The 11332-nt window shown below is 43.0% G+C and overlaps 1 pseudogene; it reads right to left on the reverse strand.

Moving 5' to 3' along the window:
* Positions 1-6608: 6608 nt before the first annotated feature.
* LOC130022880 (immunoglobulin lambda variable 1-44-like) lies at positions 6609-7226 on the reverse strand (annotated as a pseudogene).
* Between the last annotated feature and the right edge of the window lie 4106 nt (positions 7227-11332).

Here is an 11332-nt window from a genome sequence, read left to right on the forward strand (position 1 = left end):
CCTATTTGACTTCATTCACCATAATATCCTCTTGTTCCATCTATGTTTTTCAGGCTGCCAATTGCATTTTGATTTTGATCTTTGTTATAACTGCACAGTAGTCCATTTTGTATATTTCCCACAATTTCTTGATCTATTCATCCAAGTTTGAGAATTTGAGTTGTTTTCACACTTTGGCTATTGCAATAAGAGTGACAAACTTAGTGCCACACTCTGTCCAGAGTCACACTCTGTCCAGGAGCCCGTTATAGGGCCTCCTATTGTACAGGGTGGGAGGCTTTCATACAAACCCTCCCCTTTTTGGAAGCCCTGAAGGTTCCTCCTTAAATTGGCCAAGACTCAAGCTGAGTAAAGAGAGAGGAGATCAAGGAAAAGGATTCCTCCCCCAATAAGCAAAGAGAGACATCTGCAGGCCAGGAGAGAGCTCACAACTGAGACTCTGGGGAGCCAGGACCACACAGCACCACTCCTGGTGGACACAGGAGATGTGTCACTCCTGGTCCAGTATTGGTCTTTAGAGTTCCACTGGTGACTGAGGTACATTGAAGGAAAGAGAGTGGTATCTGCACTGAATTTAATTCCAAGGTAGACTGGGGCAATGAACTTTCACACCAGCAGAAGCAAACATTATGTGTACAGAATGTATGATGTATGATGCGCCAAAAAACATTATGAATACTTAGTCACAGGGAGCATGTATGCTTTAATACTTTGCCTATCATTTATGCTATCTTTGTAGAAGAAAACTAGGTAAAGGTTTAGTTGTTTTCTTGGCTATAAGTTCAACATGAATCTAAGAGCTGTCTTTCCTGCTATTCAATTAGGCTAAATTGAGGTGGAATGGTGCCCCAGGGGAGCTAGTGATGATTAATAGGAAGACGTTACACTGAGCATTTTCATCTGCAGAGTAAGGGGCGAGCTCAGAGTTGAGCACTTGGGAATCCAAAGCAACGGCCAAATTTTCAAGAACCGGCTCAGTAAGTGGTGACAACAACCAAGGCACCGGCTGTAGGGAATTCATAGCATGCCTTTATTTGGTCTTTATGCACCCTACAAAATAGACAATATCCTGAGTTCACAGGTCAGGACTCAAAGATGGAGTACTTATGGGAGCACAGACCAGCATCATTCAAGGATGGGTGTTGTGCCTAGATCTCTAATAACTGGAAAGGCTACGCCCTAAAATTTCTGGACTGGGACTAACGGAGTTTGGGGGATCAGTTTGAGCAGATATGTGAGCCCACACCAGTGCTGGGAGTGAGGGGGGGACCTCACAGTTGTCCCTGTGTGCAGAGCAGAAAAGTGGGCAGATTTTTAACCATATCCATGAGTCTGGATCACTCTGAGGGTATGGATGGCTGTAATATGTAGGACAGTAATAGTTTGTCTGGTCCTCAGGCTACAGCCAAGAGATGAGCAGAATCCCTGAATTGGCCAAGGCATCTTTGGATCCAGAGAAGCAGTTGGGAACTCCGGAGTCCTGGCCCTTGACTGAGTCTGAATAGTAGATCATGTGATACCAGGAAGGGTTTCCTGACTTCTGCTGATGTCAGACTCTCCTAGATTCCCCAACTCTGAAGCCACTTCTCAGGGTGCAGTGAAGCTCTGGCTGTTGTTCCAGGAGAGGCAGAGAATGAAGGCTCCTGAGTCAGCACAGGCCAGGAGAGGGAACTTGCAAACACAGACAATTATGGGTGCTAACAGAGACCAGGCTTGAGCTTCTTGAGACTCAGAGTCAGAGATTTGCAATGATAGAGGAAAACAAAGAAGGTGGGAATCCAGGTTATTCTGCACACAGACCCTCAGAGACCCTGAGTTGAGGCTGGGCTGACACGGGTATCTCTTATCTCCATCAGGGTCATCAAAGAGAAGGAGCTGTTCATGAAGATTTGTTGCATATATTTGAGATTTCTGCTTCACCCTGAGGACCAGCTGAGTTTGTCTCTTTTATTTTTTCTTCTTTTAGTATATTTAACATTTTTAAATTTTAATTTAGAAACTTTAACTTGCAATATTGATAATAGTAGGGTGTCAAGCTAAAAATCAATCCAAAACTACCCCTCCATCAGAGTGTTATCTTCCCAAAACATGTTCCACCATCATCCCCAACACTTGTCTTAACACTCCATTTTTTAACAGTGATATGCCTCCTACTAAACACATTGTGCATCCATGAGATGTGATCTCTGAAATCTTGTAGGTATATGCCTCTAAGTAGGTATATAGATATACCTTGAAAATCAATGAGAATATAGGTCTGTTTGAAAAAACTTACAAAGAAATTCTAAAATCTCTGATTACATAGACCCATGCCCTAGATTTTAAAAGATTTTTTACTTTTGAGTTTTCGTTAAAAATTTATCAAACTACTTGCTCTTCAGTCCCAAGTTTTTATTTGAACATATATCTCACTTGCTTCTCTCAATGTTTCTTTGCTCACCTATATCTAATCTGCAGAAACCCGTATTCTTTTCTTTTATATATATATTTATTTATTGAATCATTGTGAGAACAATTACAAAGCTTTCAGGTTTAAGTCTTGGTCATACAATTATCAAACACCCATCCCTTCACCAGTGCACATTTTCCACCACCAAAACGCCCAGTATACCCCCATCCCACCCTTACCCTTACCTGTGTGGGAGATAATTTCCACATTACTCTCTCTCTCTACTTTGATTACATTCAATATTTCGACACTAGTTCCACCATTATTATTTGGAATTTCTCCCGAACAAACCTACCTGCCAAAAAGGCCATGTTAGGCTATTTGTTTTCTATTGCTGATTATGAATAGCATATTAAGTCACAAGACCGCAATAGTGGCCATGCGATCTTGGAATTCTAAAATTTTAATAAGTCTGGAGATATTTCTGCCAACAACCGCTGGGTTCTGAGATTCATTTGGGTGTCTTTGGGATAATGACCACTAAGGAGCTTAACAAGTAGCCAAAGGAGTCATTCCTGGAGAGCAACTCAGAGTCTTGTCTGAGCTGAGCTTGGGAGGAGAAGGATGGGCTCTAGTCCTATCCTGTAAGGTCCCACGGGTCTCGTCACTGCTGGCCCAGACCTGGAATGTCCAATGGGCTCCAGAAGATGGCAGCGCAGAGCTTCCAGGGGGAATAGGTGGAGGGAAAACACCTCTTTCCTGCAATACAGGTACTTAAAGATTATACAATGATCAATGGGGTGGCCCTGCTCCAGTGGCCTAATGCAAAGTCTGGACACATTTCTGCCAAAAGCCGCTGGGTTCTGAGATTCATTTGTGTGTCTCTCCATATTCTTTTCTTAAACATGTACATCTTCCTCTCTCTCCCATCAGTCTTTTCTTTTAAACTTTATTGTATTTAATCACTGTGATTTACAAAATTGTTATTTCTTAATGTTGTTTTGTATTTCAAAATGTTTTTCAATTTTTTTTAATTGAATCACAATGACATACACATTTACAAAGCTTTTCACGATAGGATCTCAGTTATGTAATGTTTCAACACCCTTGACCAGTGTACATTTCCCACACCAATGTCCCCAGTTTACCTCCTGTCACTACCCCAACCCCATCTGCCTCTAGTGCAGGCACATTTCTTCTTCCTCTCTCTCTCTCCTTTTCTGCAATATAGTCTGCAATACAGGTACTTAAAGATCATCAGGTTTGTTCAGGAAGTTCAGTATCTTTACCAGGAAGGTAAAGCTGGAGTAGCTTTTATAACTGGGTGGCAGCTTTGGGGTGTGTACGTGACTCCTGGGACTTCCCAGAAGTTCAGGGAGGTAGGGAGAGATAGCCCATCCCAATGCAAATAAAGCCTGGAGATTTCAGTCACAAAAACCACATATCGAATTTTCAGCAGATTAATATCTCTGTGAGGTCTGTCCCAAATGGTGCAGTCCAGGTGGAGGCATGGAAGCAGTGTTGGATTTTGGGAGCAAGCAGTGCCAGGATCTCTGTTTGGGTAGACAATGGGCTAACCTTACCTCTCTGATGTGCCCTGGATTATTCAGCCATGCATGGGAATGAGTTTTTCCTGCAGATTTTTTATCTCTTTTGAAATTGATTGATAGGTCTCTTAAGCAAGGCCTGTGAAAGAGCTCACATGGTAGCACCAGAGTTGATTTGTGGGTACTCAAAGCAGGGCCCTTAGAGAGTACAAGGATGTGGGGGAGATAAAGTATGCCGAGTATTCCCAAGTCGTACCCAATATTTAGAATTATATTAACTATTTTTGTCCTAGTGGGATTTTTTTAGTTGTGCTTATAGAATTCATTATGTTTCTATTTATGTGCATGCTTTATTTTATATTACTTCATTTTATAGCATATGTAAACCAACATTTAAAAAAATTTTATTAGTGAAACACCATGAGATACAGTTGTAGACTTACACATTTTTGTGCTTGGGTTTCGATTATACAATGATCAAATATCCATCCCTCCACCAGTGCCCATTTTCCACCACCATGAATCCCAGTATCCCTCCCACCCCCAGCCCCGCCATCCCACCCTGCCTCTGTGGCAGGCCATTCCCTTTTGTTCTCTCTCTCCTTTTGGGTGTTGTGGTCTGCAAAAGAGACATTGAGTGGCAATCATGTTCATCCATAGTCTACTTTCAACATGCATCTCTCCTCCTGGGAGTATCCTCCCAACACCCTTTATTTGGTACTCCCCTCTCTATCTAAGCTGCCCTTTCTCCTTGCATGTCCAGCTGACCTCTAAGCCATGGAATAATCCTCCTGGTACTTATCTTGGCTATTCTTGGGTATTAATCTCCAATTTTGTTACTTTATGTCCCCCAGATGAATGCAATCTTTTTATGTCTGTCCCTCTCTTTCTGACTCATTTCATTTATCATGATACTTCCGATGTAGTACCACTTGTATGTAAATTTCATGACTTCGTCTTTTCTAACAGCTACATAGTACTCCATTGTGTAGATGTACCAAAGTTTCTTTAACGAGTCATCTGTTCTTGGGCACTCAGGTTTTTTACAGATTCTGGCTATTGTAAAGGGTGCTGCAATGAACAAACAAGAGCAGATGTCACTTCAACTATACTTTTTTGCCTCTCTGGGATGGCCAGGTTGGTCCCATCAACAGCCAAGATGCAGAGACTATAAAACCTAGCTCCCAGAGGAGAACAGCGCAGAGTCTCCTGTCCCTGCGCCTTGCTGTCCTCACTGGGGCCCCTTGGAGTGGGGAGGGTTGAGTTTCTCTCCCTTACCCCCAGCCCTGAGAAGAGCTCCAGCAGCTGAGGACCTCCGGAGCCAGCCACAGCCATGCTGGGACCACAGTCCACACGTCTGGAAGGGCCTCATGCATGAAAGAACTGGCAGAGGAACCCAGGCATGCGGGTCCCGGTGCTGAGGTATCCAAGCCTACTCAGATTGGGACTGGGCCTTCTCCACCCAGACCCCCCATCTTTCAGTAGGTAGGCATCACACCCACCAGCTGCCGCCAGCGCCAGGTTGGTCCCATCAACAGCCAAGATGCAGAGACTATAAAACCCAGCTCCCGGAAGTGCGTGGCCGTATTTGCGGCCTTGAGACATCTTATTATCTTATTTTTCCTTTGGAGAACCTGGCAGGCTACCGAAAGTATCCTGCCTGCATGGCAGAGTCTGGCAAACTTCCCGCGTCGTACTCAATATGCCAAATACCAGTAACAATGATGGGTTTCGTTCTCCTAATCCTGAACGAGCATTGAAATGGCTCTTTTAAAATCTCAGGGCTCGGAAGAAGGAGACATTACTGGTGCCTGTTCGAGGCAATCGACAAACAACAGGATGATCGTGATCGTGATCGTGATCGTGAAGTTCAACTTACCAGCTGGAAAAGACAAATACTATATCAATTTGCCCAAATGTGCACTAGAACCCAAAATAGGGAAAAAACAACATGAGAGTCAATCTTTAGATGAAGAGACAGCTTGGGGGTTAGCTAAGGGGAAAACGTAGGTATGTTAAACAGGGTGGTAGTAGCTATTAGATAGACATGGATGGAAACTAGATGTGGGGTAGTAGATGTATACAGTCTATGGTTTAAGGAGGTGTGAAGTCACACCCCTCAAACTTTTGCAGGTTGTAAACCCGTGTGAACACAGTAGCGGAGTAAACTACTATCCCATGTCACATCCATCATGCATGGGCCTAGAAATATTGTAAAATAAAAATGTAAATAAAATAAAAGAGATGCAAAGTACCGCAGTCTTTTTGGATCCTATCTGTGAAATATCCAGGACAGGAAAAAAAGAATAAAATTTGAACATGGATTAGTGATTTTGTGGAATGAGTAGGGTGGGGTAGGATGAGAAGAAACATTGATAGCTTGAACTTTCTTTCCAGAATGATGGATTTGCTCGAGTGGGCCCAGTAACGTTTCCGTTTTGAGACTTGTTGTTACTGTGTTTGGCATATTGAATACAAAATTTAGTAAAATTAGATTTTGGTTTTGACTATGGAATCTGTCAATTTATGAAGCACAGTTAAACTGGGCACTTTAAGTGTGTTTAAACATGATTAATAAAGGTAACATCTCAAAATAGCTATTAAACACACCCAGACTGTGAAAGAGGAGCCATCTTCGGCCCTGTTCAGTGGGTCTGTGCTCAGAGTCACACTCAGACAGAACAGTCTTCACAGATCTGTTTCCTGATTGACACAGGATAACATGGGGTGGGAGGATCACTTAGACCAGGGCTGGGTTTTTGTCTCATTTTCCCTTGGGTCTGAAGCACTGTGACAATGTTGATACCGTTGTCCCATGAAGCACAGTAATAATCAGCCTCATCCTCAGACAGCGCGCCTGAGATGGTCAGAGAGGCCTTGCTTCCAGATGAAGAACCAGTGAACCGAGCTGGAATCCCTGTAGGTCTAGAATTTCCATATGTCACAATTTTGGGGGCAGCGCCAAGAAACTGCTGGTACCAGTCTGTTCTAGAATAACCGACATTGTTGCTGCTTCCAGTGCAGGAGAGGGTGACTGTCTGCCCACAGACCCTGACACTGATACCTCCTGTGTCAGTGCAGTCTGCGCCCAGGAGCCTGGAATGGAGCAATGGAGACACAGAGGTGAGACAGTTACTAGCCACAGCCTGTTCTCAAAACAAAGCATTTTCCCACCACCCCAGTGCCTCAACCCAGATCATGGTCTCCCACATTATAATTTCCCCAGGTTCCCACTGTCAGTCACCTGAGTACTGAGCTAGCAGGAAGAGAAGGAGGACAGGACAAGCCATTGCAGAGACACCCTGGACTCTGATTTGGAGCTCACAAGGGAGACAACTGCACAAAGTCCCTCTTATCTTCGTCCCCTGATGGGAGAGCAGAAAGGAGTCCCTTATGCAAATCACCCCTTCCACATCTGCCCCTGGGCATACATTTGGTGAAAGCCTAGTTGGAGTTGGAACTGGGGCAGCCTCCAGGGTTCTAGAGGTCACAGTTTCTAATCCCCAGGGAGTGCAGAGCCCCAAGTGACAGTTTCAGAGCTGAATTCCCCAGCAGGCTCAGGAACAAGCCCACAGCACCTCCTGCTGAGTGAGAAAAAGATCACCACAGAGATCATACAATGTGCCAGCACTTACCCAAGTATCAGCTGTCCACAGACAGCTGACCACGACTGCTCCTAAGAGGAATCTAAGGAGCAGATTCTGAAGTTTCTAAAAATTCGTATTCAGGAGGTCATTATGCTCTTAGGGCACGATCTATATCAATCTCTGAGTGTCATGTGAAGTGTCCTGCCTAAAGCATTCTAGGAAAAGTTGTTAAGCTTGTTGAAGGTACTCAGCTTCATTGGTGCATCCTCAAACTTCCGCTGAACCGGATAAACATTGGGGATGGCTAGTCCACAGAATAGATTTAAGGTTTTTCTACCGGAGGGGTGTCCACTCCTGGAATGAACCCTTTCTCATAATTTACTGGGCTTTGAGATCAAGCTGGGACACTTGACACAAGAGTAAGAAGCTGTTCAGAAAACACATGTGGCCACTCCCCGATCCCTGTCTTGGTACCTGACATCTCAGAATTATTTAGAATCACCAAAGTGCCACAATATGTTTTCCTTGTAAACCTGTTTTTCCACTTCCATTCCATTGTGTGGTGATTGTCCTTTTGGCTGTAACTGGGAGGTCCATTCTTTTTTATGATACTAGCCTTTAGGTATGTCAATTATCATGTAGAATGAAAACTATGTCTTTGGAGCATTTAGAATTAGTTGAATGTATTTATTTTTACTGAGATTCTCTGTTTTCCAATGCTGTTAATAATAGTTTCACATGTGCATAATTCCAATACCACACTCATTACTATCAACCTCTCTCTCTACACCAGGAACAATAGCATCCATCTCCTTCAGCCCTATGTCATTGCCACCAACTCAGTTGTTATCCCATGATATTGCCTTTAAACATTTGCTTCTACTTTGCTGAGCATCTTCAAGTTCGACATATGAGACAGAGAGCATTCTCTGTCTTCCTCCTTCTCTTTGACGTCACTCAGCATGATATCCTCTAGTTTCATCTATTTTATATGTTTTGGAGGCTGAAAATTACATGATTTTGACCTTTGTTTGAACTGCATACTAGTCCATTTTGTATATATACCATAATTTATTAATCCATTCACACAAAGTTGGGAATTTGGGTTGTTTTCTCACCTTGGCTATTGCATTAAGAGTGACAATAAACTCTGGTGTGCATATTTCCTTTGGGATTAATGTTTCTGTATTTTGCAGATAGATGCCAAGAAGTATATCATAGAGTGTATCTATATCAGTATATCATAAGGTAGTTCTATGCTTATTTTTGATAGATCAACATATTAGTTTCCACAGAGACTGAACTGGAGGACACTCCCACCAGGAGCTGTTGAAAATTCTTTTATCACCACAACTCTTCCAACAATGGCTATTTCCAGATATATAGATATAAACATAGAAGTTGGTTTAAAAATTAAATTTCCAGGCAGCATCCCTGAGTGGGAAAACTTTTTCCTATCATTCCTCATCTTTCTGTGTACCTATGATAGACCCAATTGTATCAGTTGTGTCTACCTTTTACTTAGCCTTGTACTTAGGCTGCAGCCAGAGATGATCAGAAGTTCCACATTGGCCCACAGAAAAGGGTCTCTGGCTTCTTTTGGTACCAGTACATGCAGTTACCACCAACACAGAAGCCACTGCTCGGGGTGCAGAATAGGCTGATGTCCCTAAAGGTACAGAGAGAGAAAGTGTGGTTGGCTAAGCCAGCAGAGGCTGGAAGAGGAAACTTGCAAAGAGGCAGGTCATGGGATAGAGTCCAGCATTATTTCTTGGATCAGACTTATAGGATAAATCAGGCTGAAGGGTCTTATCTATCACCCCAACACCTGATACATCTATGCAGTGAGAAAGAAGACTGAACAGGGGTCCAGGCCATCATACACAGAGGCCCTGATTCCACAGTAGGACTGGTCAGACCCAGCCTCTCTTTCTTCCCTACTCTCTTCCCAATCACAAGCTCACCAGGCAAAAGAATTTCCACCCAGTGACTTCTCACATCCTCATTGAGCCCTGGTACTAGAGCTCAGCTCACACCTAAATGTGGAGGACAAAGATTTGCTTCACTCTTAGGGAAAGCCCAGGGAGGAAGCACCTGCTGAGAGCACACACTGGCTCTGCTCAGGGGAGTCTGTCAGGCCTGGGAGGTCACAGCTGATGCATCTTCTCTGTAAGTATGGAGCCCAGCTTCAAGAAGTGGCTTCTTTTGGATTTGGAGTTTGTTCTTCAAATTAGAAATATTTTTTTATTTGTCATTGGTTTTACACTCTCATGGTGCATCTAAGTCTCCTCTTTATAAATATAATTCTCATCACTCCCAGACACAAAAAGCTCTTTGAATTTTCCATTTTCTTTCTTTCTGCTAACCAACATAGTTTTCTCTGCACCTATGAATTTTGTTATATTTTGCCAGTTATATATCAAAGTTATTTGCTTCAGTAATTCAGGTTATTCAAAGTTATTTGCTTCAGTAATTACTGAATACCAATGAAACCGTATAATAATTATTTTGTACTTCTTCATCTTTTTTAGCATAATCAATGCAAGTTATCCCAAAAGCAAAATTACGTCAGCTTTAATAAGTGTTCCATATATGTATATGTAAGCACGTATATTTGTTGAATATAGAGTGGAGAGATAGCACAACAGTAAGGCACGCAGCTGACTCCATCGACCCGGGTTCTATTCCTCCGCCCCTTTCGAAGAGCCCGGCAAGCTACCGAGAGTATCTTGCCAAAACTTGCAAAGCCTGGCAAGCTACCTGTGATGTATTCGATATGCCAAATACAGCAACAACAAGTCTCACAATGGATACATTACTGGGCCCACTGGAGCAAATCCGTGAACAAAAGGAGGACACTGCAGTGCTCAGTGCTGTCTCTCTGCCTCTCTCTCTCTGTTTCTCTCTCTCTCTATATATATATATGTATATATATATGGAGTATCTTATAAGTATATGATTTGTGAAGAAGAAAGGAGTTTATGCCACACCTGGTTGTGGTCAAAGCTTATATTCTTGGCTTTGTGATCAGAAATTATTTCTGGATACTTTTACTATTGGTGGGAATGCCTTTCTGGAAAACTATATGGACAGTCCTTCAAAAACTACAAAGTGAGCTTCCATATGACCCCACAATACCACTTCTGGAAATACATCCCAAGGATGCAAAAAAGCACAGCAGAAATGACATCTGCACCTATATGTTCATTGCAGCACTGTTCACAATAGTCACAATCTGTAAACAACCCAAGTACCCTAGAACAGACGACTGGTTAAAGAAACTTTGGTACATCTACACAATGGAATATGATGCAGCTGTCAGGAGAGATGAAGTCATGAACTTTGCTTATAAGTGGATAGACATGGAATTATCATGCTAAGTGAAATGAGTCAGAAAGAGCAGGACAGACAAAGAAGGACTGCACTCATTTGTGGAGTATAAAACAACATAGCATGAGGCTGACACCTAATGATAGTAGATACATGCAACAGGTAGATTGTTCCACAGCTGGAAGCCTGCCTCATGAGCAAAGGGGAGAAGGCAGCTGGAATAGAGAAGGGATCGCTAAGAAAAAGATGGCTGGAAGAATCGGTCAGGATGGGAGATGTGGTCAGAAAGTAGATAAAGGACCAAACATGAAAACCTCTCAGGGTATGTATTGCAAACCATAATGCCCAAAAGTAGAGAGAGTATGGGAAATGATGTCTGCCATGGAGGCAGTGGGAGGGTGGAAAAGGGGGGTAGACCGGGAATATTGGTGGTGGGGAATGTGCACTGGTGGAAGGATGGGTGTTTGATCATTGTGTGA

This window comes from Sorex fumeus, unplaced genomic scaffold (assembly GCF_029834395.1).
Source record: "Sorex fumeus unplaced genomic scaffold, SorFum_2.1 ptg000021l, whole genome shotgun sequence".
In the NCBI taxonomy this organism is placed as follows: domain Eukaryota; kingdom Metazoa; phylum Chordata; class Mammalia; order Eulipotyphla; family Soricidae; genus Sorex; species Sorex fumeus.